The sequence below is a fragment of the Adiantum capillus-veneris genome, chromosome 21, assembly GCF_014529385.1.
Source record: "Adiantum capillus-veneris isolate H3 chromosome 21, ASM1452938v2, whole genome shotgun sequence".
NCBI classification, from domain to species: domain Eukaryota; kingdom Viridiplantae; phylum Streptophyta; class Polypodiopsida; order Polypodiales; family Pteridaceae; genus Adiantum; species Adiantum capillus-veneris.
Window position 1 is genome coordinate 117411546 of NC_140951.1, and position 7871 is coordinate 117419416.

Here is a 7871-nt window from a genome sequence, read left to right on the forward strand (position 1 = left end):
GACCCTATGTCATATAGTCACGAGTAAGTAGAACCTCCAGTAAGTAGACGAGTTCCAATACAACGATCTACCCCACCCTAATACGTAGACGATTATGGGTCTTAGTGTGCATTTGCTCACGTGCTCACAATTGATTTGGAGGTGTGCAAGTGTAATCCTGAATCAACGTCACCATATTCTAATGCAAGACCATCTCTAACCCCCTTGTTGGCCCATTTTGCATTGAGAATCTGTGAAAACATGTCAATGGAGCTCTTTGTAGCCGTGCAGGAGGGTTGCCTATACCACTAGAAAGGTTATCTCCACGTGCACATTTCTCACCTCTTATTGGCCAAATCTATCTAGAGATGGTGAGTTGCTACTCGCACGATTTCATTGTCTCTATACTAGTCGTTCTACCCTATGTGTCTACGATTTTGGGTTTAGGATTTAAGAGAAATATTTGGAGATGCCCCTTGTTCTATCAAAGTGAAAAGAAAAGTCTCTCTCTCTCTCTCTCTCTCTCTCTCTCTCTCTCTCTCTCTCTCTCTCGTGCGCACGCACACACACACAGGTCCTTTCTCGGTCGCAACTAGCAACTTGACTGTAGCAAAGCACTAAAACCAATGAAGAAGGTATGCAAGGAGACATCATCCCAAGGATGCTCACTCTCTCTCTCACACGCAAAGCGAGGCTCGCACAGTACAAGGTTGGTCATTGTCGAAGGCGATGGAAAGGGGACGAGAGTAGTGTGTCAGGCTTTCTATTGGCTTTTACTTTTGTGAGGGGGAACGAAATATTCGGGGAAAATTAAAAGAACTTAAAATAGTGCCACTAAGTTACTAATTTTGATTGTACGTCCCCATTATATAATGTTATTATATAATGTTGTGAGTGTATGAATCTTTTTTTTTTTTTTTTTTTTTTTAACTCACAATTGTAAGTGGATATTCTTCTAGTTCTTCTAGAATGGCTCAAAATGATAGGCATATGTTCATAGCTCAATGCCCAGCCTCCTTTACCCACTACATTAATAGTTATAATTATGTAGATCATCTTTATCTTCTTAAAGAGTCCTTTCTTCCCTAGAGAGGCTACAATATCTAGGTGACTTTTAAATGATATAAAATTGTGGAGCCTACTTGTCCATGTCTTTTGTTTTGTAAGTGTCCCTATGAGGCTCTTCCCCTATGGTCTTAGGGTATGCCCACATGGAGGCGGGGTAACAGCTATGAGTTACCCTCTCTCTCCTCCACTAATTGTACCTCAAAAAGATGCAATTAGAGCATCTTACCCCCTCCTTTCCTTGTGTATGTGTGAAAAGACATCCCATCAAGTGTCATCCTTTCCACTCTAACAATTACCCCTTCTCATGTGGGGAAGGGGTAATTGTTTTTTTCTAACACTGGTCACTGGGATACTTTAAAGTCACAAAGAGGGTGGTTGTTCAATAGTATCTTAAGGTAATCCGATGTTGCCCACCCCCACCCTCCCTATGATACACATGAGGGGACCACCTCTTTCCCTTTCTTTGAAGATAATGTACTTTTTTTTGGCTTGTCCCAAAGGGATAGTCTTAGTGATGCCTCCAGTCTTAGTGATGCCTCCCCTTTTTGCTAATGAAAAAGGAAATTTTATTTTAGAAATAGTTTTTAATTATTAAAATTGTCTAGCTTCTAATTGGTGCATCAAATTAGTGGTCATTTGTTTCATGGAGTGGATGGGATAGGAATTCTAGGAAAATTAATGAAGAGACGACTTTCGTAAAGAGACTTCTATTGTAAATGAGATCTATATCTATCTATGCTTATTATTAAGGAGGTGACATGGTCTTGCCATCATGACGACATCCCTTGAGACTTAATGCATTGCCTACTTCTAAAAAGATGTGCGATAATTTATCATCATGTGCATCTAAACAATAGCCACCAAGAATAGTTGAGACGTCTTCAATTCTTGGATGCAAAAACAAACGTTTGACTTACTATTCAAGTATAATTATCATTTAAAGCTCACATGCAAGTGACCAATTACCTTACCAAGATTGCAAGAGGGTAGCTCTTGCAAGACCTAGCCATTAAGACTCACTGACTCTACTCACCCTTGATTCCTTCTTTGTGGTTCCACTGGTAGACTTGCTTACCATGGCCAGGGCTAGCGCTACCAACTTTCTCTGTCTCTCCAATGGTACAAGATAATGTTCTCCTAGTAGTACTTGGGCGTCCTACCTGCTCGATTGTGAATCCCTTCTTCTTTTGTTGGCAATGTTGGGCTGAAATTGAGCTCCATGTATTGGGATCCAGATATTGATTGTTGCTCATGGGAAGACATTACCAACGGTTACAGAAGCATGAGTAAGATCCATGAACCTAATAATGAGTCCTCTTTATCCCACCCCCATCCCATTTTCTTCAGGTAACCAAGTTTTTTATTTTCAATTTGTTTAATGAGAGTGCCCGCAATGTGAAACCTTTCTGCCCTCACCAATTTGGTGCTCGCATTTGTTGGTGGTGGTGGTAGTGGTGGTGGTCACAAATTTAGAGTAGCCCGCAATGTGAAACCTTTCTACCCTCACCAATTCGGTGCTCGCATTTGTTGGTGGTGGTGGTGGTGGTCACAAATTTAGAGTAGCCCAGGTTATAAATTTGATTGTTTGGAAACCCATTTCCCTAGATCTCTTGTAGAGCGTCGACTTGGAGTTATATATTACAACTACTTGGGTCACCATCGTTGCCTCCTCCTCTTTTCTTTCCAACCTACAAATTTTCTCTTAGTTACGTTGAAAAAACCAAAACCATATTTACATAGTTTTATTGCAGCCTACTGCCAAACCTTCAAGTGGGTTGCCCCACCCCTTGCATCACATAGCTTCTGCCATTGGTGTCTTCCACCTATCTGTAAACTACTCACCATAGTGTTGCACTCCAACACATAGACCATCATGTATGTAGATCGTCCATGGCCTACCGTCAACCCTCCATGCAGTCCTCCGCAAACTGCCCACTATATACCAAGCATACCACCATCAACAAAACATGTACCTGACACCAAGCTCGGACACATGTCTGAACCTCCCTCCCAACCAAGTAAAGTGCAAACTTCAACCATAGACCCATGTATCTGTTGAGCCATCCACCGCATAGTTGTATCTACCATCATATTCATCAACCATAGCTCACACACCTTCAATGGAAGCAAAGCCACCTCCTGAGATTCTCCTTTATCCGCCATTGGACATGCATGCTGCATCGAAATCTCCACCATCTTTGGCAACACAACGTCCTCTTTGGCAATGCACTTGATTCCAGCATCATCGAGCCCTCCTGTTGCCACCAGCTGCTCTTCAAGGTCAATCGGCTCCACTTGCCTGTCAGCTTCAGCTGCTTGTGCTTCAAGCACCTCTTCTACCGCTGCTTCATGCTCTGTCAAGGTAGAGAGAAATTCTCCCCACACTGCATCCTCCTGATCATCATCCACACGTTGGGCCACTTCATCCCTAGCACCAAGAACCTGCACCATCTCCATCTGCATAACTCCATTTGTGGGCATAGACTCTTCCACTTGGTCTACATTAAGCACATCGGCTTGCTCTGTTCTCTGCTCTTCCTGAACATTGGCTATCACCATATCATCAAACACATAATAAAGCAACTTTACCTTTACCAGCTCAGGTTCATCAAACTCCACTTTCTTGCCATAGGATGTGGACTCATCCCCTCTATCCCCCTCACTTGTCTCCCAGCAACTAGAGCATGTATCTTCATCATCATCGGCATCATATGCCGACTCCGTATCTGCATCTTCATCCGCTTGTTGCTCCACAAATGCTTGATTATCTCCAAAACTTCGCTCACTTTCTCCGCCTGCTTCTGAATCCTCGGTATTTGCAACGTGATTGTACTCTACTACCTTTTTATGCAAACTTTCCACAAGAGCAAGCTTCACCTCTTGAACCCGCATTGGAACCTCAATATCTGCTACCACTTTTGCACCTTGGTTCACCTCGACATGGGGCTTCTCCTCACTGACAAGCTCGTCCACCCTCGACACATGTACATCACAAACTGGAAATCTCCAAGGAACATAACCAACCATAGGCCTTACCTCGATAGGCTCTGCACTTCGAACAATTGAACCCATCTTTGGTCGGACCAAAGAACACTCTGCTATCGCCGCAACAGGCACATAGTCTGCAGGCTTCACTACACCCAACTCCAGCTTTTGCTTTACCTTTCTTCTCTTCATCTTGGCAAGATAGACCATGTCTTCATATGTATCAGCACCGTCTTCCACCTTTTCTCTAATTCTCGGATGCAAGCACTCTAACAGCTTTGAGAACTTCAAATATTGATTGCTTTTTACTCCAGTAGCAATCTCTAATTGCCTCTGATAGGCTTCAAACTGCTCAATGAAAATAGAAAAATCCTTAATCACATCCTAACGTACCGCCTTCAGCTTTGCACCAACTTCCTCTGCAGTAATCACCTCTCGAAACCGCTTCAGAAACTGACTTTGCACCTCTTGGCATGATCCTCGATCACTGCTCTTTAAACCATCGAACCAAATCTTGGCTCGTCCGCCCATCAATAGAGAGGGGGAAAGGGGAACACACCCAGCACACAACACAATGTCTCGCTATAGCCCAAGGTTTACACAACGTCCCAATCCACTAAAGTTCACATTCAAAACTCGACACTATCCACAAGCAAACCACCACCTGCACACGACCATACGCACACATACTCTGCAATGCATCAAACAGACCCAATCATTCCGCCGTGCTCAATTCACAACCTTCCACACGCACACAACCTCTCTCTATCTCTCTTTGCACGACAAACCTCGGGGGAGCACACACGCCCGAAAACACACGCACACAAGTAGAGAAGAGAAGGGGGAAGGGGGAATTGATGCCAAGAGACAGCAAATGATGGCTTTCCTTGCATGCACACAACCGTTTACAATCAATTCCCTACTGGCACAACCTTCGGCCAAAAAAAACACGATGGCAAAAAAGGCCCAATGGCCCCGAAAAAAAGCAGCATTGGCCAAAAAGCCCTTTGAAAATCACGTTCACCTCCTTTATAGGGGTGGCTAAGCCAAAAAAGAAAAAATGTGTTCCTCAGTTGCTCGTGTACTCAACTTTGAGCTCCCTTTAGTATTTTTTGTGCATAGCATATACTTGGCATACTCTCTTTTTGAAAGCACAATTGATGGACACTTCACATTGTCTTCTGCCCCCTTTACTGGCCCTTTGAACTCGCCCTTTGAACCCTTTCAATTGCCTTGAAACCTGCCCCTTTTCTCCCTCTCTGCCAGATGTTTGCCGTGGGATACCTCCCCTTGCATGCTTAGGACCGCCCTTGAGACTTTCTCTCTACCTCTCATTTGACGCGGGACACCCCCCATGGCACTAGCGATATCGCTAGTGGGGACCCCCCTTTGCCTCAAAAAACCTTGACCCATGGTGGGCCTGTCAAGTGGCCCCAGTCGGGCGCACCCAATTGCCACATCATCACAACCTGCCGCCGCCGCTCCGCCATCCGACGGCCAAAACAAATAGACCGCCACCCCTGCTTAGCCTCACACAATGCCATCGAGCGCCTGACGGACCACCAACTCCTGCCTGTGCAGCGCCCATGAGAGGAAGTCATCGCCATGCTCAAGGGGAGCCCTACTTCCCTCACACACTTCCAATAGGGGCTCACGCTTGAGGTGATATACAACGCCCCCCCTTCGTTATAAACCCGCATATAGGGCAATCCTCCTACCACGTGGATGCCCGTGAGCTGCTTCCAATGTCCCCCCTTTCACTTGAAAATGCTTCAAAAACATCCTCTCCAATGGCCAATTTTTTGGTCTCTTTGACTGGCAGGATCTTCATGCTTACACACTCAATGGGTTAACCCCCGTTTCCATCTTCACATTACCTGCTCCTTGTCACATTTTGAGATTTCTAAGCTCGCCATCCGCGGCCGCGAAAACCCTGAACTTCATCTGCCAGCAATCTCGAGCAACCGCACTCAACTTTCCAACTGCTATAACTTTCTGCGCCAGGCTCCGTTTTACAAGCAGTCAATTCCTATTAGCTCCATATACTGCATAGAATGCACACTATTCCTGGCAAAGCTCCAAAATCATCAGATGACACGTCTATCGATGCGAACAACCCAACACAAACCTGACCCCCGACAAAACTTCAAATGGCCATATCCTGCAATCCATAGCTTTGATCTGGAATCTGAAAAGATGCGCATGCTCCATAATTCAAGCACTACACGTCTATACACTTACATCCACTTGGCCCACTTGTCCCCGGTTGCCCTGCCCCACAAAAATCTGCATCGCACTGCACCTTCAAACTCAAATATCTTGAGCTCCGTAGCTCTATTTGATGAGCCGTCAGGACCTGCTCCTTTAGCACTTCAAGCTCTATACTTGTAGGCCCAAAGACTGCACCTTGAACCTCTTTCATCTTCTAGCCAAATTAGCCCCTTTTCGAGCCTTTCTTGACTTGTAAACCGCATCAGCTATTCATATCCACTACTACCTGTCTACCCAAGATCTTTATAGCTGCTCTAACCCTTTGCCCTACATCTACTAACATGCACATGCCATCTTTTACGATCGACCAACTTTGGCTACACCAACGTGGGCATCAATTCTCAGTCCTTCCTTTCTATCTCCAGCATCCCAAGTCAAATCAAATCAAAATTTGAACATGTGTCCCTTGCTCTCACCTTTTGGCCTCTTACCATCTTATTGTACACTCTATCCCAAACCTCACCTAATCTATGATATTTCACTCAAGCGCTTTGTCTAGCCCCTTCCTTTCTTCAACAACACACTTCTTATGCAAAAGAGCAAGCCACAAATGTTGCACGGATAGTGAAGAACGTGATGCTGAGCAATGATGGCTTGATTGTTACTGGCAATGGCAAGGAAATGAAGCATATCTTGCAAGGAGTTGTAAGATATGCAAAAGAGCAAGCCACAAATGTTGCACGGATAGTGAAGAACGTGATGCTGAGCAATGAGCAATGATGGCTTGATTGTTACTGGCAATGGCAAGGAAATGAAGCATATCTTGCAAGGAGTTGTAAGGTGGAGAATAAATTTTAAATTGCAAACCCCTCTTACAATTATATGTAGTTGTACAACTAGTAAACATATAATATATAATATACTCTCTCTCTCTCTCTCTCTCTCTCACAATCACTTTAATTGTAAAATGGGTCGTGATGGTCCACTTAGTTAAGACAGGAATGATCAATGAAACTCCCCTTCACTTGATACTTAGTTGTTGTTTCCTTCTCCCTTCAATCATAATGGTGTTCAGCACAGCCACTCTTGGAGCCAAGCATAAGGAACATACTGACTTGCACTTGATTCACATTCATTTCATGGGATGCAAAGTTGCATCTCTTGGGTATAGTCATAATCTTTCGCAAGATTTTGAATATCAAAACACCCTCCTCCCTATCATCATTTGAAATATTTTGTTCATGTTTAACCTTCAATCGCTATAATTCTCAGAGTCATGGTCCACCTACTCCCCTTATCTATTGCTTAGTTTCTTTCTACCTCCACGGAGGTCATCCACAAATCCTATGACATGATTTTTATCATCAAGAAATTAGTTCATGTCGTGACTGTTGTTCAGAGAGAGAGAGAGAGAGAGAGAGAGAGATAAACTTCAAAAGCCGACCTTTGTGAATTCCACCCACATGATTAAACACTTTTTGCACAGGCGTCCGCAAAATTTCACTTGTTTTCTTCACTTGATCACCCTTTCTCTAATCTAACATGTCAACTTGGAATGAAGCTTCATCAGTCTTTTGACGCCCATCTTAAGGGACACTAATTATGGCAGGATGGTAAGGTATCAAGGA